We start from the raw sequence: 23,368 nt of genomic DNA on the forward strand, positions 1-23,368 counted from the left end.
CTATTCTCTTCGGTCACCGCGTAATGTTCCGCTGGTTACGAAGAATTGCGGGCCGAACGAAAAGCGAAATTGCTGTTTGAAAACGGAGGCACTGGTTGGAGCTGCCCCTGATGATATATCTCAGTGTAGCACTGAGCCGCTCATGTGGTGACACAGCTGATCTCATAATCGTGTCTTCCTTCACGATCAGCGGTGTGACCTTCTCCAAAAGCCACATATATGATTCCTCATCCATTCTGGCGTAATTTAGCCAATCCGTCGGCTCCAGCCTCAGCTCTTCCATCATGTTGAAATGCGATAGGGAACTTCTTTTCAAATACATGGTTTTTACCCATTTCGATCGCGGCTTTATTTCGCTTTGTGTAGCAAATAACGCTCCTAGCATTAGCAAAACATCGTCTTCAATATTCATTTTAAATCACATGAACTAAACTGGACAATAATATTCAATAAAAAATGCGAGGCAAAACAACGCTTCCAAAATGTAAACAATCCTCACTTTGACAGAAAAAAACCAGCGCGATCGAAATCTGAACAGAAAATCACCGATGAAAAATCCCTTGTGTAATAACCCCATAACAGTAACGGTTTGCATACCGTTGGGCGTATAACGTAAGCGACGAAAAGCTCTGCGAAGCTGCAATTTGTCCACTGTGTGATAGATTTTACGCACTGTTCAAACGCGTACGTTCAATTTTTGGCGGCAACTCTTCAGCGTCCTTTCTCTCTCACTCAGACTCTCTCGGTACGAATGCTCTTCCTTCGCTGTTTGCGTTTGCCTGCCTATTCCTTTTTTTTTCCTTTTGCTCTGAATATCTGTACCCTCTAAATGCATCAAAACACGTGGTTCTGTGTATTTGAAATTTATTGAAATTTCAACTAGACATTATATAAATGCCCTTCAGCCGAATATGTTGTCTTTGCTGCCTGCTCCTACGCACAATTATAGTAATGCTAATATAGATAATAGTGGAAGAGAGTCAGTTTGAAATAATCCAAATTAACTATAATTAAATTAACATGTAAATTAACAGTAAAAAGATTTTTTTTTTTAAACAAAATGCGTCAAATGCGACGCCGTATACGTCTTCACCGAAAACCGTCGAAACCCTCGCCGAAATGAAATTCTGCACGCATGCTTGCAAATGCAAATAAATCTTTGTCGCTTAATGTTTTGTTGTTAGTTTACGTTCAGTAAACATAGAAAAATGTGAGATGAATTTCCATTCTGGATGCTCGCAGTAGGTCACTGCCATAGCTGCTTTCATTTGTATCGCTTTTGAGCAATATAATACTGCTAATAGCGCAGAACAGCTGAACTTCAACGAGCAAAAGCCTCTACTCTCAATCCCTTATGCGCCTTGGCCTTGGACAAAAATCAACTCAGCAAAATTTAATCCGTTAAGTTTTGGTCCATGCTTTCTTCTACCGTTCGTAGCAGGAACTCGAATGTGTGTATTAGTGTGCCGATAGAATGATATGTTCAGAGTAAAGATCGCTGTACTCTGATCGATGTTGTACATCTGTGCACCGCAAAAGTATTTTCTACAATCCTACAGGTAGCAGCTGAACAACACGTTCATTCGAGAGAGTGATTTGTACAGATCGATTTAACCTCGTATTGTGTGTTACCCTTATTCCGCGGGTAAAAACATTAACGATTTATTGTGTGTTACCCTTATTCGGGGGTAAAAACATTAAAATTATCTGCAAGTCTTGTTTAAACTAAATCTCCTGCCTTGTCCACACAAGAAATGCGCTTTTTTTCCTTTGCTCTATATGCATGTGTGTGAGTGGTATAAATTTAAATTTAACGGCTCGCCCAAGCATGCATGGGTAGAACAAAAGAGTGTCCCTTCGTCTTCAGTACGCATACTGTTACATTTTTTCGCATTCCGTCGCAGCTAATTCTACCTGAAGTAAAGGGGGATCTTCTATTCCGCTTCCTGTACCCAGAATTAAGCATCTTCGAGGGGACCCGGCACGACATAACCAACACAGCTGTATATTTTGCTACCGCTGCTGGAGTCTATATGTGCCTGTGGTGGAATACTTCGCGGTCAGTTCTGTATAATCTCTTGTGCCCGGTGGATGTGTGGCTCGCTGTAAACACCAAACTGTACAAACCGGCAGTAGCTTGTTCGTGCATGGTTATTTGTGTAAGTGCTGCTCATTAAGATCTAGCTAGAATGTTCGTTGTCCTCCGGCTCCGGCACTTCATCAACACTCAACCAATAATGTTCAGAAGCTTAGCCATTGTGGCGTTGGGTTAGAAAATGGAACGTTAAAATTTTTCTTCTTTATTCCTGCCGAATCGGCAGTAACGAGAATTAAAAACACACAGCATACACATACACTATTAGCCGGCAAAACGGGTTATCAAACAAGCACAAATAATGAGAGTAAGCGCGCGTTTTGCGTTTGCGCTTGTATTTTGTACTATGTGAGTGTATGTGTGTGTTATACTGTTACGGGAAAGTTTTTGTAACATTGTTATGTTGTATAAAGCAAAAATGGTACATCATGTGCCCCATACCAGAAGTTCGGTTACGTTTGTGGCGCGATCGTGTGTTCGATTCCATGCGTGCCGCAAACCGGCAGATGCGCCAATAGGAGGAACACGCTGAAAAGAAGCTACAATTGAGCATATGTGTGTGTGTGTTAGTGATTCCATGTGATAGCAGCTGCGAGCAACAGAAGTGTCAACCAGCCGTTAAGGGGTGTTTATACGTAGCATATAAGCGAGCGCGATTTTAATGTGCAGAAAATGGTCGTGAGATGAATTGTTTATTTGTGGAATGAAGGTGTTTGTGGCCGCTCATTAAAACCGTGAAGGAAATCGCTTTTTTTTGTGTTAAAAATTATTTACTGATGTGAAGATTTTGTCTCCTGTGCTGTTAAATACGTACTATGTACGCATTTGAGCAGTAACTTAAGCCATATAGGGGTGTGAGGGTCCTGTGGCTTTGGTGATAGCAGCGCCATCCTTAACACTGCAGGCACGCATATCAAATCCCAGGCAGACCAGATCGCCTCCCCGTACTTTAGATAAGGATTGGCTATTCCGATGCGGATAAAAATCAAGCAAAGGAAAGTCAAATTGACAGATGGAGAAACTTCGATTTTGAAGTCCCAAAGAAGAAAAAAAGGAAAGGAATGTTCTCTTTTTTCAACATGAATTAACATGTAGTGATTTTTTTTTGGCTAGAATTGCATTCTTGGGGAAAATACGGCGTTGAGCCATCAGTCTCAATAATAAAACTAAAAAACTTTCTTGGTTCATCTGATCCATATCAATTCTGTATTTCATAATGATTACGACTGTAGCAAGGACATTTTTGACATTTTTGTACACATACAGTGACACCTATCGCCAACCAAATTAACCACCAATCGATAAATATATCGATCGATATAACGACTATCATGGCGGAATGGTATCGCAACGCAACAAATTTGTCAACCCGTAAAACGATGGTAACAACTGTCATGCCCGTCATACAAATCGTGAGGAAAAAGTCGAGCAGTGGTTAAAAAAGTCGTTAATTTGCATCGCGAACGACACAGTTTGGCACTACCGATCGATATATTTATCTACTGCCACGAACCAGTTGATAAACGGTACGGAGTCGGATTTGAGAGCTTACGTTGGATTTACGAAAAAAAATGTACTATTTATGTGCTATGTCAAAATTTTTCTAGTAAATTTAACGATTTTATTAGGTCGTAAAAGGAAAAAAAATGCTGAAAATTATATTTATCATGATTTTGCCGAGAATTTCAATGAATTTCGAATTTTGAATCAATCTAAACAATCAACATGTAATGTAATAATATTGAAAAACTTAAAATCATGAACACTTATAAAAATAGACAACGGCTGTTCATCCAACAAGGATTAGTACACAACACGCATAATTTAAGTTGCTGGCAAACTACCAGTAACGTAATGACCAACGGAACACTCAATCTCCTAATACCGGGCCACGCGCGCACCCGACATACGACACGCGCTCTGCAACACCCTTCGGAAGGCTCTTCATCAAAGTTCAGTGTGCGCTTCTCCGGGAACTAGAGCCAGTAACCACCTGACTAGCCATACTGTAAACCACGGCCCGTCTTCAGGGTGTACACCTCCTAGCATCCTTCCACGTATCAATGCAATCGATGGTCACTTCCACCACACATGTTTTCCCTTACGTTTTATCAGGTAATTCAAAATGCCTGGTAACAAATGCCTTCGTTATGCTGCAAGATTTGTATGATCATCATCACCATCATCCGTTAAAAATAATGCATTAAACATTTTTAACCAAACTTTTCCCACTAGCAATAACAATCTTGTGTTGCTATTTGTAAACAAACCAGAGATTTTACAGCCAATTTGACAGATAGCGTAACTACTCGATCAGTATTTATATCGATCGTTATCTTTTTATCGACTCGTGAGCGGTAGGCGTTCGCGATGCCAATTCGAGTAGATAAATTTATTGGTCGATATAACCAAACCAGTGGTTTATTTTTATCGACTGGCTTGGCGATAGGTGTCAGTGACAGACAATGGAATAAAAAGACTTGTTGTTTTTTTGGGGCGGTCCGGTGGCAGAGGCGATAACGGCGCTGGTCTTCACAAGGCAGGATCGGGGTTCAAATCCCATCCAGACCGCCTCCCCGTTCGTAGAGCTGACTAATTTGCTACGGGTAAAATTAAGTCACAGAAAGCCAGAAATGGCAGCCCGAAACCTCTCGAGGTTGTAGTGCCAAGGAAGAAGTTGTTTTTTTTAATCGCAAAAATGAGGTTATGATGTCAATTGTTAACGGATCTACTGTAATAAATCCACAAAGCACAAAGATAATCAAAATAACGTGTTGTCTGTTTGTCCGCCAATCTTGTAGTCACGATAATCTGTCAGTTTTATTATACATCCAGGTTTGTACATGTATTGAGCGCTGACGTTTAACGTTTGACAGTTGACGTTTGCTGACCTAATCATACAGTATGCTTATTCGCATATGTTTACACTTGGTTCATCTGATCCATATCAATTCTGTATTTCATAATGATTACGACTGTAGCAAGGACATTTTTGACATTTTTGTACACATACAGTGACAGACAATGGAATAAGAAGACTTATTGTTTTTTTGAGGCGGTCCGGTGGCCGAGGCGATAACGGCGCTGGTCTTCACAAGGTAGGATCGGGGTTCAAATCCCATCCAGACCGCCTCCCCGTTCGTAGAGCTGACTACTTTGCTACGGGTAAAATTAAGTCACAGAAGGCCAGAAATGGCAGCCCGAAACCTCTCGAGTTTGTAGTGCCCAGGAAGAAGTTGTTTTTTTTTTAATCGCAAAAATGAGGTTATGATGTCAATTGTTAACGGATCTACTTAGTTTTTTTTTGTAAAATTTAATTTAAGATGTTGGTAAAGCGTTTCTATCTTTTGAATCAAACGAGACATCGATTTTAAGTATATTTTTGTTACTCTCATGAAAGTATGAACAAAACATATTATACAAAAAATAAGCGTATTCACCAAACTTAAAAATGGAACCAAGTTTTTTAAACAGTTAGACATCCGCCCAGAAGGACAAAGTTATATTTTTTTGTCACGATTTTTTATTTAAGTTTTTTTTACTTTATTATGTGTGAATTTTTGAAAAAAAAAAAAAACTAAAATGGATATAAAAAATTAAGAAATTGAGGAAGCTTGCGGCAAAGTTTTGTTTGAATTTTTCCTTATGGAAATATCGAAAGTAGTCATTTGAAAATCGGCTATAAATGTGATCTTATTCTATTGTCCTGTACTGTACATGTTCGAATGATATGCTTTTTGAAAATGCATGTTCGATAAATTTGACAAAATATAAGGTCATATTGCTTTAAGGATTAACATTGTTCAAAAGCAATTGGTTGTATCACTTCGCTCACATATATCCTTTAAAAAGTTATCTTCCAATTCCGTGATCTGTTATTCAATCAATGGCACGAGTCGGCATTCGTATTCCCGCCTCGCAGTAGGCCAAAGTAGAACATTTTTTTTAGTTTCGAAATAAAGGTCTACTGGCAAAATCCGATCCCTGCCTCCTCGTGGCGCTGCCGGATGTCGGTCTTGGAGAGCCTTGCGCACTCTGTCAAGACCTAACCAAAGGGACGGTGCTGCTGTCTTGCAATACTGAACAAAAGACAGTGGCAGGACCTATGGACATTATTTGAACTTTTAAACAATTCACAAAGCACAAATTAAATCAAGCAACGTGTTTTCTGTTTGTCCGCCAATCTTATAATGACGATAATCTGTCAGTTTTTATTAAACATCCAGGTTTGTACATCTATTGAGCGCTGACGTTTAACGTTTGACAGTTGGCGTTCACCTACCAAATCTTACGGTTTATATAAGTTTACAAACTGAAGGAAGACTTGCAACTTCCTGCAAACAATAACAAAAGGTCTTGCGCGTTCGGTCCTAGAGATAATTACACCAAGCATCAGCTTTGGCGTCTTGGGACCAATGCTATGGGCCTGGAGTGTAAGATCTCAACGTTGGAGAATGGGCTACCCAAGAGCCCAGCGGAGTGCTGTGCATCGGGATTCGGCAATGGAATCTTGGAGCCATTGCTATTGGCCCGAACGCAAGCTTCAAAGGAGGTTGTGGACGTCCAAGCGTCCTGCTAGAGGAATTATGTGCTGTGCAGAAATACGGGATGGGGGCTGGTATGGTAAGCACGAACGCATAATTGTTGTTGCATGTAACCGAGGTCTTTTGGACGGGGAAAAGAGAGAATGGAGTGTGAGATGATCGTTAAACTGGATGGAGATTGGGAACCTCTAATCCGGTGGCAAATGATCTGACTACATTAATCTAGAAAATCCTTGTACCAGGATCTTGCAAGACGGCATCGTGGAACAATCATTGATCTGCAGGGAGATTGGGAACCTTCCTACCAGTAGCATTTGATTTGACCGCAATGATGGTGTTCAAGATCCTTACACCAGGATCGACAGAAGGGGGATCGCGGAACGATCATTAATCCGTTGGGAGATTGGGAACCTCCTTATAAAAGGCTAATGATCTGACTGCAAGATCCGGGAGATAATTATTACACCGGGCATCAGCATTGGCGTCTTGGGACCAATGCTATGGGCCTGGAGTGTAGGATCTCAACGTTGGAGAATGGGTTACCCAAGAGCCCAGCGAAGTGCTGTGCATCGGGATCAGGCTATGGAATCTTGGAGCCATTGCTATTGGCCCGAACGCAAGCTTCAAACGAGGTTGTGGACGTCCAAGCGTCCTGCTAGAGGAATTATGTGCTGTGCAGAAATACGGGATGGGGGCTGGTATGGTAAGCACGAACGCATAATTGTTGTTGCATGTAACCGAGGTCTTTTGGACGGGGAAAAGAGAGAATGGAGTGTGAGATGATCGTTAAACTGGATGGAGATTGGGAACCTCTAATCCGGTGGCAAATGATCTGACTACATTAATCTAGAAAATCCTTGTACCAGGATCTTGCAAGACGGCATCGTGGAACAATCATTGATCTGCAGGGAGATTTGAACCTTCCTACCAGTAGCATTTGATTTGACCGCAATGATGGTGTTCAAGATCCTTACACCAGGATCGACAGAAGGGGAATCGCGGAACGGTCATTAATCCGTTGGGAGATTGGGAACCTCCTTATAAAAGGCTAATGATCTGACCGCAAGATCAGGGAGATAATTATTACACTGGGCATCAGCATTGGATTCTTGGGACCAATGCTATGGGCCTGGAGCGTACGATCTCAACGTTGGAGAATGGGCTACCCAAGAGCCCAGCGAAGTGCTATGCATCGGGATTCGGCAAAGGAATCTTGGAGCCATTGCTATTGGCCCGAACGCAAGCTTCAAAGGAGGTTGTGGACGTCCAAGCGTCCTGCTAGAGGAATTATGTGCTGTGCAGAAATACTGGATGGGGGCTGGTATGGTAAGCACGAACGCATAATTGTCGTTGCATGTAACCGAGGTCTTTTGGACGGGGAAAAGAGAGAATGGAGTGTGAGATGATCGTTAAACTGGATGGAGATTGGGAACCTCTAATCCAGTGGCAAATGATCTGACTACATTAATCTAGAAAATCCTTGTACCAGGATCATTCAAGACGGCATCGCGGAACAATCATTGATCTGCAGGGAGATTGGGAACCTTCCTACCAGTAGCATTTGATTTGACCGCAATGATGGTGTTCAAGATCCTTACACCAGGATCGACAGAAGGGGGATCGCGGAACGATCATTAATCCGTTGGGAGATTGGGAACCTCCTTATAAAAGGCTAATGATCTGACTGCAAGATCAGGGAGATAATTATTACACCGGGCATCAGCATTGGATTCTTGGGACCCATGCTATGGGCCTGGAGTGTAGGATCTCAACGTTGGAGGATGGGCTACCCAAGAGCCCAGCGGAGTGCTGTGCATCGGGATTCGGCAAAGGAATCTTGGAGCCATTGCTATTGGCCCGAACGCAAGCTTCAAAGGTGGTTGTGGACGGCCAAGCGTCCTGCTAGAGGAATTATGTGCTGTGCAGAAATACTGGATGGGGGCTGGTATGGTAAGCACGAACGCATAATTGTTGTTGCATGTAACCGAGGTCTTTTGGACTGGGAAAAGAGAGAATGGAGTGTGAGATGATCGTTAAACTGGATGGAGATTGGGAACCTCTAATCCGGTGGCAAATGATCTGACTACATTAATCTAGAAAATCCTTGTACCAGGAGCATGTAAGACGGCATCGCGGAACAATCATTGATCTGCAGGGAGATTGGGAACCTTCCTACCAGTAGCATTTGATTTGACCGCAATGATGGTGTTCAAGATCCTTACACCAGGATCGACAGAAGGGGGATCGCGGAACGATCATTAATCCGTTGGGAGATTGGGAACCTCCTTATAAAAGGCTAATGATCTGACTGCAAGATCCGGGAGATAATTATTACACCGGGCATCAGCATTGGATTCTTGGGACCCATGCTATGGGCCTGGATTGTAGGATCTCAACGTTGGAGGATGGGCTACCCAAGAGCCCAGCGGAGTGCTGTGCATCGGGATTCGGCAAAGGAATCTTGGAGCCATTGCTATTGGCCCGAACGCAAGCTTCAAAGGTGGTTGTGGACGGCCAAGCGTTCATAGAGGAGGGTGTACATCGTGCTACAATACTTCACCAGGGCACTGGTATTGTTGGCTCTTACCTCGGGTTTTGTAAGCTCGTGTTATGAAAATGCCTGGATCGTGCGCATTGAGTGCGATTTAAATAAAAATATAAAAAATCAAAAAAAAGAAGGAAGAAGGAGAAAAACAGGAGTTACGTTGAATGGACGAGGGAAGATTCTATGATTCTTCGGTTCATAAGATAGTTTCGCTATGGGTATCAGCGTTGGCGTCTTGGGACCCATGCTATGGGCCTGGAGTGTAGGATCTCAACGTTGGAGGATGGGCTACCCAAGAGCCCAGCGGAGTGCTGTGCATCGGGATCAGGATATGGAATCTTGGAGTCATTGCTATTGGCCCGAACGCAAGCTTCAAAGGTGGTTGTGGACGTCCAAGCGTCCTGCTAGAGGAATTATGTGCTGGGCAGAAATACTGGATGGGGGCTGGTATGGTAAGCACGAACGCATAATTGTCGTTGCATGTAACCGAGGTCTTTTGGACGGGGAAAAGAGAGAATGGAGTGTGAGATGATCGTTAAACTGGATGGAGATTGGGAACCTCTAATCCGGTGGCAAATGATCTGACTACATTAATCTAGAAAATCCTTGTACCAGGATCATTCAAGACGGCATCGCGGAACAATCATTGATCTGCAGGGAGATTGGGAACCTTCCTACCAGTAGCATTTGATTTGACCGCAATGATGGTGTTCAAGATCCTTACACCAGGATCGACAGAAGGGGGATCGCGGAACGATCATTAGTCCTTTGGGAGATTGGGAACCTCCTTATAAAAGGCTAATGATCTGACTGCAAGATCCAGGAGATAATTATTACACCGGGCATCAGCATTGGATTCTTGGGACCCATGCTATGGGCCTGGAGTGTAGGATCTCAACGTTGGAGGATGGGCTACCCAAGAGCCCAGCGGAGTGCTGTGCATCGGGATCAGGCTATGGAATCTTGGAGTCATTGCTATTGGCCCGAACGCAAGCTTCAAAGGTGGTTGTGGACGTCCAAGCGTCCTGCTAGAGGAATTATGTGCTGGGCAGAAATACTGGATGGGGGCTGGTATGGTAAGCACGAACGCATAATTGTCGTTGCATGTAACCGAGGTCTTTTGGACGGGGAAAAGAGAGAATGGAGTGTGAGATGATCGTTAAACTGGATGGAGATTGGGAACCTCTAATCCGGTGGCAAATGATCTGACTACATTAATCTAGAAAATCCTTGTACCAGGATCTTGCAAGACGGCATCGTGGAACAATCATTGATCTGCAGGGAGATTGGGAACCTTCCTACCAGTAGCATTTGATTTGACCGCAATGATGGTGTTCAAGATCCTTACACCAGGATCGACAGAAGGGGGATCGCGGAACGATCATTAATCTGTTGGGAGATTGGGAACCTCCTTATAAAAGGCTAATGATCTGACTGCAAGATCAGGGAGATAATTATTACACCGGGCATCAGCATTGGATTCTTGGGACCCATGCTATGGGCCTGGAGTGTAGGATCTCAACGTTGGAGGATGGGCTACCCAAGAGCCCAGCGGAGTGCTGTGCATCGGGATTCGGCAAAGGAATCTTGGAGCCATTGCTATTGGCCCGAACGCAAGCTTCAAAGGTGGTTGTGGACGGCCAAGCGTTCATAGAGGAGGGTGTACATCGTGCTACAATACTTCACCAGGGCACTGGTATTGTTGGCTCTTACCTCGGGTTTTGTAAGCTCGTGTTATGAAAATGCCTGGATCGTGCGCATTGAGTGCGATTTAAATAAAAATATAAAAAATCAAAAAAAAGAAGGAAGAAGGAGAAAAACAGGAGTTACGTTGAATGGACGAGGGAAGATTCTATGATTCTTCGGTTCATAAGATAGTTTCGCTATGGGTATCAGCGTTGGCGTCTTGGGACCAATGCTATGGGCCTGGAGCGTACGATCTCAACGTTGGAGAATGGGCTACCCAAGAGCCCAGCGAAGTGCTATGCATCGGGATTCGGCAAAGGAATCTTGGAGCCATTGCTATTGGCCCGAACGCAAGCTTCAAAGGAGGTTGTGGACGTCCAAGCGTCCTGCTAGAGGAATTATGTGCTGTGCAGAAATACTGGATGGGGGCTGGTATGGTAAGCACGAACGCATAATTGTTGTTGCATTTAACCGAGGTCTTTTGGACTGGGAAAAGAGAGAATGGAGTGTGAGATGATCGTTAAACTGGATGGAGATTGGGAACCTCTAATCCGGTGGCAAATGATCTGACTACATTAATCTAGAAAATCCTTGTACCAGGAGCATGTAAGACGGCATCGCGGAACAATCATTGATCTGCAGGGAGATTGGGAACCTTCCTACCAGTAGCATTTGATTTGACCGCAATGATGGTGTTCAAGATCCTTACACCAGGATCGACAGAAGGGGGATCGCGGAACGATCATTAATCCGTTGGGAGATTGGGAACCTCCTTATAAAAGGCTAATGATCTGACTGCAAGATCAGGGAGATAATTATTACACCGGGCATCAGCATTGGATTCTTGGGACCCATGCTATGGGCCTGGAGTGTAGGATCTCAACGTTGGAGGATGGGCTACCCAAGAGCCCAGCGGAGTGCTGTGCATCGGGATTCGGCAAAGGAATCTTGGAGCCATTGCTATTGGCCCGAACGCAAGCTTCAAAGGTGGTTGTGGACGGCCAAGCGTTCATAGAGGAGGGTGTACATCGTGCTACAATACTTCACCAGGGCACTGGTATTGTTGGCTCTTACCTCGGGTTTTGTAAGCTCGTGTTATGAAAATGCCTGGATCGTGCGCATTGAGTGCGATTTAAATAAAAATATAAAAAATCAAAAAAAAAGAAGGAAGAAGGAGAAAAACAGGAGTTACGTTGAATGGACGAGGGAAGATTCTATGATTCTTCGGTTCATAAGATAGTTTCGCTATGGGTATCAGCGTTGGCGTCTTGGGACCAATGCTATGGGCCTGGAGCGTACGATCTCAACGTTGGAGAATGGGCTACCCAAGAGCCCAGCGAAGTGATGTGCAGCGGGATCAGGCTATGGAATCTTGGAGCCATTGCTATTGGCCCGAACGCAAGCTTCAAAGGAGGTTGTGGACGTCCAAGCGTCCTGCTAGAGGAATTATGTGCTGTGCAGAAATACTGGATGGGGGCTGGTATGGTAAGCACGAACGCATAATTGTCGTTGCATGTAACCGAGGTCTTTTGGACTGGGAAAAGAGAGAATGGAGTGTGAGATGATCGTTAAACTGGATGGAGATTGGGAACCTCTAATCCAGTGGCAAATGATCTGACTACATTAATCTAGAAAATCCTTGTACCAGGAGCATGGAAGACGGCATCGCGGAACAATCATTGATCTGCAGGGAGATTGGGAACCTTCCTACCAGTAGCATTTGATTTGACCGCAATGATGGTGTTCAAGATCCTTACACCAGGATCGACAGAAGGGGGATCGCGGAACGATCATTAGTCCTTTGGGAGATTGGGAACCTCCTTATAAAAGGCTAATGATCTGACTGCAAGATCAGGGAGATAATTATTACACCGGGCATCAGCATTGGATTCTTGGGACCCATGCTATGGGCCTGGAGTGTAGGATCTCAACGTTGGAGGATGGGCTACCCAAGAGCCCAGCGGAGTGCTGTGCATCGGGATTCGGCAAAGGAATCTTGGAGCCATTGCTATTGGCCCGAACGCAAGCTTCAAAGGTGGTTGTGGACGGCCAAGCGTTCATAGAGGAGGGTGTACATCGTGCTACAATACTTCACCAGGGCACTGGTATTGTTGGCTCTTACCTCGGGTTTTGTAAGCTCGTGTTATGAAAATGCCTGGATCGTGCGCATTGAGTGCGATTTAAATAAAAATATAAAAAATCAAAAAAAAGAAGGAAGAAGGAGAAAAACAGGAGTTACGTTGAATGGACGAGGGAAGATTCTATGATTCTTCGGTTCATAAGATAGTTTCGCTATGGGTATCAGCGTTGGCGTCTTGGGACCAATGCTATGGGCCTGGAGCGTACGATCTCAACGTTGGAGAATGGGCTACCCAAGAGCCCAGCGAAGTGATGTGCAGCGGGATCAGGCTATGGAATCTTGGAGCCATTGCTATTGGCCCGAACGCAAGCTTCAAAGGAGGTTGTGGACGTCCAAGCGTCCTGCTAGAGGAATTATGTGCTGGGCAGAAATACTGGATGGGGGCTGGTATGGTAAGCAGGAACGCATAATTGTTGTTGCATTTAACCGAGGTCTTTTGGACGGGGAAAAGAGAGAATGGAGTGTGAGATGATCGTTAAACTGGATGGAGATTGGGAACCTCTAATCCGGTGGCAAATGATCTGACTACATTAATCTAGAAAATCCTTGTACCAGGAGCATGTAAGACGGCATCGCGGAACAATCATTGATCTGCAGGGAGATTGGGAACCTTCCTACCAGTAGCATTTGATTTGACCGCAATGATGGTGTTCAAGATCCTTACACCAGGATCGACAGAAGGGGGATCGCGGAACGATCATTAGTCCTTTGGGAGATTGGGAACCTCCTTATAAAAGGCTAATGATCTGACTGCAAGATCAGGGAGATAATTATTACACCGGGCATCAGCATTGGATTCTTGGGACCCATGCTATGGGCCTGGAGTGTAGGATCTCAACGTTGGAGGATGGGCTACCCAAGAGCCCAGCGGAGTGCTGTGCATCGGGATTCGGCAAAGGAATCTTGGAGCCATTGCTATTGGCCCGAACGCAAGCTTCAAAGGTGGTTGTGGACGGCCAAGCGTTCATAGAGGAGGGTGTACATCGTGCTACAATACTTCACCAGGGCACTGGTATTGTTGGCTCTTACCTCGGGTTTTGTAAGCTCGTGTTATGAAAATGCCTGGATCGTGCGCATTGAGTGCGATTTAAATAAAAATATAAAAAATCAAAAAAAAAGAAGGAAGAAGGAGAAAAACAGGAGTTACGTTGAATGGACGAGGGAAGATTCTATGATTCTTCGGTTCATAAGATAGTTTCGCTATGGGTATCAGCGTTGGCGTCTTGGGACCAATGCTATGGGCCTGGAGCGTACGATCTCAACGTTGGAGAATGGGCTACCCAAGAGCCCAGCGAAGTGATGTGCAGCGGGATCAGGCTATGGAATCTTGGAGCCATTGCTATTGGCCCGAACGCAAGCTTCAAAGGAGGTTGTGGACGTCCAAGCGTCCTGCTAGAGGAATTATGTGCTGTGCAGAAATACTGGATGGGGGCTGGTATGGTAAGCACGAACGCATAATTGTCGTTGCATGTAACCGAGGTCTTTTGGACGGGGAAAAGAGAGAATGGAGTGTGAGATGATCGTTAAACTGGATGGAGATTGGGAACCTCTAATCCAGTGGCAAATGATCTGACTACATTAATCTAGAAAATCCTTGTACCAGGATCATTCAAGACGGCATCGCGGAACAATCATTGATCTGCAGGGAGATTGGGAACCTTCCTACCAGTAGCATTTGATTTGACCGCAATGATGGTGTTCAAGATCCTTACACCAGGATCGACAGAAGGGGGATCGCGGAACGATCATTAGTCCTTTGGGAGATTGGGAACCTCCTTATAAAAGGCTAATGATCTGACTGCAAGATCCAGGAGATAATTATTACACCGGGCATCAGCATTGGATTCTTGGGACCCATGCTATGGGCCTGGAGTGTAGGATCTCAACGTTGGAGGATGGGCTACCCAAGAGCCCAGCGGAGTGCTGTGCATCGGGATCAGGCTATGGAATCTTGGAGTCATTGCTATTGGCCCGAACGCAAGCTTCAAAGGTGGTTGTGGACGTCCAAGCGTCCTGCTAGAGGAATTATGTGCTGGGCAGAAATACTGGATGGGGGCTGGTATGGTAAGCACGAACGCATAATTGTCGTTGCATGTAACCGAGGTCTTTTGGACGGGGAAAAGAGAGAATGGAGTGTGAGATGATCGTTAAACTGGATGGAGATTGGGAACCTCTAATCCGGTGGCAAATGATCTGACTACATTAATCTAGAAAATCCTTGTACCAGGAGCATGTAAGACGGCATCGCGGAACAATCATTGATCTGCAGGGAGATTGGGAACCTTCCTACCAGTAGCATTTGATTTGACCGCAATGATGGTGTTCAAGATCCTTACACCAGGATCGACAGAAGGGGGATCGCGGAACGATCATTAATCCGTTGGGAGATTGGGAACCTCCTTATAAAAGGCTAATGATCTGACTGCAAGATCAGGGAGATAATTATTACACCGGGCATCAGCATTGGATTGTTGGGACCCATGCTATGGGCCTGGAGTGTAGGATCTCAACGTTGGAGGATGGGCTACCCAAGAGCCCAGCGGAGTGCTGTGCATCGGGATTCGGCAAAGGAATCTTGGGGCCATTGCTATTGGCCCGAACGCAAGCTTCAAAGGTGGTTGTGGACGGCCAAGCGTTCATAGAGGAGGGTGTACATCGTGCTACAATACTTCACCAGGGCACTGGTATTGTTGGCTCTTACCTCGGGTTTTGTAAGCTCGTGTTATGAAAATGCCTGGATCGTGCGCATTGAGTGCGATTTAAATAAAAATATAAAAAATCAAAAAAAAGAAGGAAGAAGGAGAAAAACAGGAGTTACGTTGAATGGACGAGGGAAGATTCTATGATTCTTCGGTTCATAAGATAGTTTCGCTATGGGTATCAGCGTTGGCGTCTTGGGACCAATGCTATGGGCCTGGAGCGTACGATCTCAACGTTGGAGAATGGGCTACCCAAGAGCCCAGCGAAGTGCTGTGCATCGGGATCAGGCTATGGAATCTTGGAGTCATTGCTATTGGCCCGAACGCAAGCTTCAAAGGAGGTTGTGGACGTCCAAGCGTCCTGCTAGAGGAATTATGTGCTGTGCAGAAATACTGGATGGGGGCTGGTATGGTAAGCACGAACGCATAATTGTCGTTGCATGTAACCGAGGTCTTTTGGACGGGGAAAAGAGAGAATGGAGTGTGAGATGATCGTTAAACTGGATGGAGATTGGGAACCTCTAATCCAGTGGCAAATGATCTGACTACATTAATCTAGAAAATCCTTGTACCAGGATCATTCAAGACGGCATCGCGGAACAATCATTGATCTGCAGGGAGATTGGGAACCTTCCTATCAGTAGCATTTGATTTGACCGCAATGATGGTGTTCAAGATCCTTACACCAGGATCGACAGAAGGGGGATCGCGGAACGATCATTAGTCCTTTGGGAGATTGGGAACCTCCTTATAAAAGGCTAATGATCTGACTGCAAGATCCAGGAGATAATTATTACACCGGGCATCAGCATTGGATTCTTGGGACCCATGCTATGGGCCTGGAGTGTAGGATCTCAACGTTGGAGGATGGGCTACCCAAGAGCCCAGCGGAGTGCTGTGCATCGGGATCAGGCTATGGAATCTTGGAGTCATTGCTATTGGCCCGAACGCAAGCTTCAAAGGTGGTTGTGGACGTCCAAGCGTCCTGCTAGAGGAATTATGTGCTGGGCAGAAATACTGGATGGGGGCTGGTATGGTAAGCACGAACGCATAATTGTCGTTGCATGTAACCGAGGTCTTTTGGACGGGGAAAAGAGAGAATGGAGTGTGAGATGATCGTTAAACTGGATGGAGATTGGGAACCTCTAATCCGGTGGCAAATGATCTGACTACATTAATCTAGAAAATCCTTGTACCAGGATCATTCAAGACGGCATCGCGGAACAATCATTGATCTGCAGGGAGATTGGGAACCTTCCTACCAGTAGCATTTGATTTGACCGCAATGATGGTGTTCAAGATCCTTACACCAGGATCGACAGAAGGGGGATCGCGGAACGATCATTAGTCCTTTGGGAGATTGGGAACCTCCTTATAAAAGGCTAATGATCTGACTGCAAGATCCAGGAGATAATTATTACACCGGGCATCAGCATTGGATTCTTGGGACCCATGCTATGGGCCTGGAGTGTAGGATCTCAACGTTGGAGGATGGGCTACCCAAGAGCCCAGCGGAGTGCTGTGCATCGGGATCAGGCTATGGAATCTTGGAGTCATTGCTATTGGCCCGAACGCAAGCTTCAAAGGTGGTTGTGGACGTCCAAGCGTCCTGCTAGAGGAATTATGTGCTGGGCAGAAATACTGGATGGGGGCTGGTATGGTAAGCACGAACGCATAATTGTCGTTGCATGTAACCGAGGTCTTTTGGACGGGGAAAAGAGAGAATGGAGTGTGAGATGATCGTTAAACTGGATGGAGATTGGGAACCTCTAATCCGGTGGCAAATGATCTGACTACATTAATCTAGAAAATCCTTGTACCAGGAGCATGTAAGACGGCATCGCGGAACAATCATTGATCTGCAGGGAGATTGGGAACCTTCCTACCAGTAGCATTTGATTTGACCGCAATGATGGTGTTCAAGATCCTTACACCAGGATCGACAGAAGGGGGATCGCGGAACGATCATTAATCCGTTGGGAGATTGGGAACCTCCTTATAAAAGGCTAATGATCTGACTGCAAGATCAGGGAGATAATTATTACACCGGGCATCAGCATTGGATTCTTGGGACCCATGCTATGGGCCTGGAGTGTAGGATCTCAACGTTGGAGGATGGGCTACCCAAGAGCCCAGCGGAGTGCTGTGCATCGGGATTCGGCAAAGGAATCTTGGAGCCATTGCTATTGGCCCGAACGCAAGCTTCAAAGGTGGTTGTGGACGTCCAAGTGTCAAGAAGCGAATCTGTGGCTTTTGTGAGGCACTGGAGTAGGGCACTAGTGCTATTGACTGGTACGCAGTTTTCTGTATGCGTGATGGTGGGTTGATTAGCCAGGAGTCAATTTATCAAGCGCAAACAGACCGTGGGAGGGTCGTGAATCAGGAGGAAGTTGGGACGCGCATCTTCATGTACCTGTATCATACCTGACCGCAATGGTCTACCAGATCCTTGCACTAGGATCACGAGGGGAGGGATCGCGAAACGATCATTTGTCTGGGAGAAGATTGGGAACCTTCTTACGAGTGACAAATGTTCTGAATAGCTTGATCTACAAGATCCTTGCATCAGGATCACGAGAGAAAGGATCGCGGATCGATCATAAGGAACGATCTTGAGAGAGACTCACCACGTCCTGAAAACAGTGACACATGATCTGACCGCAAGATCCGGGAGATAATTACACCGGGCATCAGCGTTGGCGTCTTGGGACCAATGCTATGGGCCTGGAGCGTACGATCTCAACGTTGGAGAATGGGCTACCCAAGAGCCCAGCGAAGTGCTGTGCATCGGGATCAGGCTATGGAATCTTGGAGTCATTGCTATTGGCCTGAACGCAAGCTTCAAAGGTGGTTGTGGACGGCCAAGCGTTCTGTTAGAGGAATTATGTGCTGTGCAGAAATACTGGATGAGGGACTGGTATGGTAAGCACGAACGCATAATTGTTGTTGCATGTAACCGAGGTCTTTAGGACTTGGAAAAGAGAGAATGGAGTGTGAGATGATCGTTAAACTGGATGGAGATTGGGAACCTCTAATCCGGTGGCAAATGATCTGACTACATTAATCTTGAAAATCCTTGTACCAGGATCTTGCAAGACGGCATCGTGGAACAATCATTGATCTGCAGGGAGATTGGGAACCTTCCTACCAGTAGCATTTGATTTGACCGCAATGATGGTGTTCAAGATCCTTACACCAGGATCGACAGAAGGGGGATCGCGGAACGATCATTAGTCCTTTGGGAGATTGGGAACCTCCTTATAAAAGGCTAATGATCTGACTGCAAGATCAGGGAGATAATTACACCGGGCATCAGCGTTGGCGTCTTGGGACCAATGCTATGGGCCTGGAGCGTACGATCTCAACGTTGGAGAATGGGCTACCCAAGAGCCCAGCGAAGTGCTGTGCATCGGGATCAGGCTATGGAATCTTGGAGTCATTGCTATTGGCCCGAACGCAAGCTTCAAAGGAGGTTGTGGACGTCCAAGCGTCCTGCTAGAGGAATTATGTGCTGTGCAGAAATACTGGATGGGGGCTGGTATGGTAAGCACGAACGCATAATTGTTGTTGCATGTAACCGAGGTCTTTTGGACTGGGAAAAGAGAGAATGGAGTGTGAGATGATCGTTAAACTGGATGGAGATTGGGAACCTCTAATCCGGTGGCAAATGATCTGACTACATTAATCTAGAAAATCCTTGTACCAGGAGCATGTAAGACGGCGTCGTGGAACAATCATTGATCTGCAGGGAGATTGGGAACCTTCCTACCAGTAGCATTTGAATTGACCGCAATGATGGTGTTCAAGATCCTTACACCAGGATCGACAGAAGGGGGATCGCGGAACGATCATTAGTCCTTTGGGAGATTGGGAACCTCCTTATAAAAGGCTAATGATCTGACTGCAAGATCAGGGAGATAATTACACCGGGCATCAGCGTTGGCGTCTTGGGACCAATGCTATGGGCCTGGAGCGTACGATCTCAACGTTGGAGAATGGGCTACCCAAGAGCCCAGCGAAGTGCTGTGCATCGGGATCAGGCTATGGAATCTTGGAGTCATTGCTATTGGCCCGAACGCAAGCTTCAAAGGAGGTTGTGGACGTCCAAGCGTCCTGCTAGAGGAATTATGTGCTGTGCAGAAATACTGGATGGGGGCTGGTATGGTAAGCACGAACGCATAATTGTTGTTGCATGTAACCGAGGTCTTTTGGACTGGGAAAAGAGAGAATGGAGTGTGAGATGATCGTTAAACTGGATGGAGATTGGGAACCTCTAATCCGGTGGCAAATGATCTGACTACATTAATCTAGAAAATCCTTGTACCAGGAGCATGTAAGACGGCGTCGTGGAACAATCATTGATCTGCAGGGAGATTGGGAACCTTCCTACCAGTAGCATTTGAATTGACCGCAATGATGGTGTTCAAGATCCTTACACCAGGATCGACAGAAGGGGGATCGCGGACGATCATTAGTCCTTTGGGAGATTGGGAACCTCCTTATAAAAGGCTAATGATCTGACCGCAAGATCCGGGAGACAATTATTACACCGGGCATCAGCATTGGATTCTTGGGACCCATGCTATGGGCCTGGAGTGTAGGATCTCAACGTTGGAGGATGGGCGACCCAAGAGCCCAGCGGAGTGCTGTGCATCGGGATTCGGCAAAGGAATCTTGGAGCCATTGCTATTGGCCCGAACGCAAGCTTCAAAGGTGGTTGTGGAAGGCCAAGCGTTCAGAGAGGAGGGTGTACATCGTGCTACAATACTTCACCAGGGCACTGGTATTGTTGGCTCTTACCTCGGGTTTTGTAAGCTCGTGTTATGAAACTGCCTAGATCGTGCGCATTGAGTGCGATTAAAATAAAAATATTTTAAAAAAATCAAAAAAAAGAAGGAAGAAGGAGAAAATCAAAAATTTGTTGGAGTGGAAAAATGACATAAGAATCGAGGGCAGGAATAAGAAACAAATAGGAAAATATCAGGTGTGAAACTAAATGTTCATCAATAGAGAAAACTTCACTTCTTCATTTGCATTTGCCGGACAATTTGAGAAGCTTACCTATGCTATGCATGATTACGTTTGAAATGTTGCGCCCAAAATTGTTTAGTCCAATATGCTCCCTTACAGTGTTCGACCTAGCTTGTCCTGCTGTTGTTGCTTTGTAGAAAGATTGTCGGATTATGTTATGCACTGATCTGTTCTACCTTCGAAAACTAAAACCAACAACAAACGACGAAAATCACATAAATGGGAAACATAGTGTTGTATCAACACCAAAACGTCTAACTATACCAAAGGTTTCATCAAGCAACGGCTTATCTGCGTTAGTAATACCTTTCAACTCGGCAGTTTTCTTTATTTGTCGGTAACATCTGGTGTTTAGTTAACTGGTTAACCGGTCTTAATTACTCTTTCATTACAACTGAAATGCACTATAATCAGCAAATCCGTTAAAAGTAACAACATTGTGCCAAAACAACTGTCTTTAGAAGAACGGTTTTTGCCTAAACTGAGGAGAATTAGGATTGTGATGAATGACAATAGATTAGAATAGCAAGAAGCAGTGCAGATCGCCACGGAAGAAGCTCCTCCATCCAGCTCAATCAAATATACGCCTCAAGAACAGCATGTCCTGCCCTTCGTGAACGCGAGTCGCTATTGCGAATGAGGTGAGTAATGATTTGGCCTTCGCCTATAATCGGTTTTGAAATTTTGACTTTTGAACTTTTGATAATTACAGAAAAGCCTATGCGAACGCTGATTCTATTTATGATTCTATAACTGGAACACCAAATACGAGTCCGCACGAACGTCTATAACGGCATGAGAATGTGAACGGGATTGGTGCAAAATTACCTAACTGGTGACTTAAGCTTTTCAAAACCCATCGAATGAAGCCCTATTGCAGTGAATGCTTCGTCGTACTGCAAAACGGTGTATCATCGTAGCCTGTGTGGACAGTGCTGCTGCATGATCGCGCCGGTGTTAAGAGTTCAAATGAGTCCACGTGATTAAAAATGGTTGGGAAGCTCTGTATCGTAAAACAACACAAAATACAGTGCTTGGATATAAAAATCAAGCCTACCCCAAGAGTATCCAGAGAAGAACCACGCGAAACTGTATAGAACACTCGAACTGAAGCACCTCCTGATCAAAATTCGGCATTGTCACTGCCTCCAGTAGTTCTGTAAAGAGTTATTCGGAAGCAGAAGCAGGACTTGTGGAAGTGGTGAGCACAAAGAGCATGTGAAGAAGTATGTTCCCCAGATGGCAGTCCGCAAAGTTTACGAACCGGGAGTGAAGCTTCACTCGAACGCTGCACAGCACCCTTGTTCACGGTAGGTGTACCTCGTTCACATCACCTTTATTTAAATGTAAATTTAATGATTGTTTTATTTTCTACTCCTAGATTCATCTGTTCTACTCAGTGTTGGAAAACAGTTTAAAAAAAAATCACACCTTCAAGCGTTGGAGTTAATAACTTAAAAGGTAACTTCGTTTAACTTTTTCTCGCGACACGTGTGTCACCAAAGCTTTAAATTAATGCTCGCATTGGTTCCTCTTTTCCCGCATTTCCCCCAACAGGTCAACTCGAGTACAAAAAATTTAAACTGTTACCCGCACAACCTCACCAACGACGACGACGACTTGCCGTGCATGAAATGGCAGACGATGATGTTTTTGAGTTGTAAGCTACGTTTTAGAAGTGTTCGCTAACCGGATGATTCAAATAACCGGACAAATGAAGAAAATGGCGGTTTGAAAAGAGATCTAGGAGGAAGAAAGGGAATAGATGAGTAGCGCAGCATAATTATGGTTTTCCGACATGATGTTTTTTTTATAGAATACACTTAATTTCAAATTTGAGATACAAGATAAGCAGGTATATTCATTCTAATTGCGACAATCCTAAATGCAAGTAAAAACAGATAATGGCAGGTTGAACTAAGATAATTTGATGTTCCTAAAAGGCGCGCAGGCCATTTATTTCGAATTCAATAAAGATGTTGTGAAGAATGATGGGCAAGGAATTGAAGCTTTATTGTGAGTTTTACGGTTTTATTCTATGCAGTGTGTTTGTTGTGACCTCCGTATTTCTTACAATCACCCATCACACGGAACAGTCTCTTTGATCAGTTTTACAAACATTCATTCAAACAATTCAACACAAATTATGGATCATTTTCGCTATTATAATTTGTTCTCTCCTGTTGTAATCGAACGATTCTTTCCTTTGTCCCTACCTCCCTGCACGGGTTTATGGAGTTCCTATCTCCACAGAGCTTCATTAGCCGTCTCGGAACACCTGTTGCTATTGTATTGAGAACGACCAAAGGGATTACATCGTTGGACTGTATATCACATTCTTAACAATGCCAAAATGTAAAATTATCTAACAAATACCATAGGCTGAAACAAACGCCGAGCTGATAGCTGCATGGGCCTTCAGGACACGAAAGGACCTAGGGTAAAGTCCCATCCAGACTTCCTCCCCGTAGGCAGGACTAACTTTATACCGAGCTCTACAACACGAGGAGAGTCTTAGCAAATATGGGACCCTTTTCTTTGTTCAGGTGAAAGGCACCAACGCATGAGCCTTTTTTGGCTAAAGTCTGAATAGATGCCCCCCCCCCCCACTCACGACACTCACTTTTC

The 23,368-nt window shown here is 44.9% G+C and overlaps 1 long non-coding RNA gene across 6 annotated transcripts; it reads left to right on the forward strand.

Annotated features, from left to right (window-relative positions):
- Nucleotides 1–5,983: 5,983 nt before the first annotated feature.
- Nucleotides 5,984–22,748, forward strand: LOC118511911. Of its 6 annotated transcripts, none has more exons than XR_004906194.1 (6): nucleotides 5,986–13,952; nucleotides 14,377–17,919; nucleotides 19,179–21,381; nucleotides 21,453–22,050; nucleotides 22,122–22,201; nucleotides 22,298–22,748. It is a non-coding gene; the product is annotated as an uncharacterized LOC118511911 (long non-coding RNA). The 6 variants fall into 6 exon arrangements; XR_004906193.1 differs by having other exon boundaries at nucleotides 5,987–11,857; nucleotides 12,282–17,919; XR_004906192.1 differs by having other exon boundaries at nucleotides 5,987–10,810; nucleotides 11,234–17,919.
- The last annotated feature ends 620 nt before the right edge of the window (nucleotides 22,749–23,368 follow it).

Source organism: Anopheles stephensi, chromosome 3 (assembly GCF_013141755.1).
Source record: "Anopheles stephensi strain Indian chromosome 3, UCI_ANSTEP_V1.0, whole genome shotgun sequence".
NCBI classification, from domain to species: domain Eukaryota; kingdom Metazoa; phylum Arthropoda; class Insecta; order Diptera; family Culicidae; genus Anopheles; species Anopheles stephensi.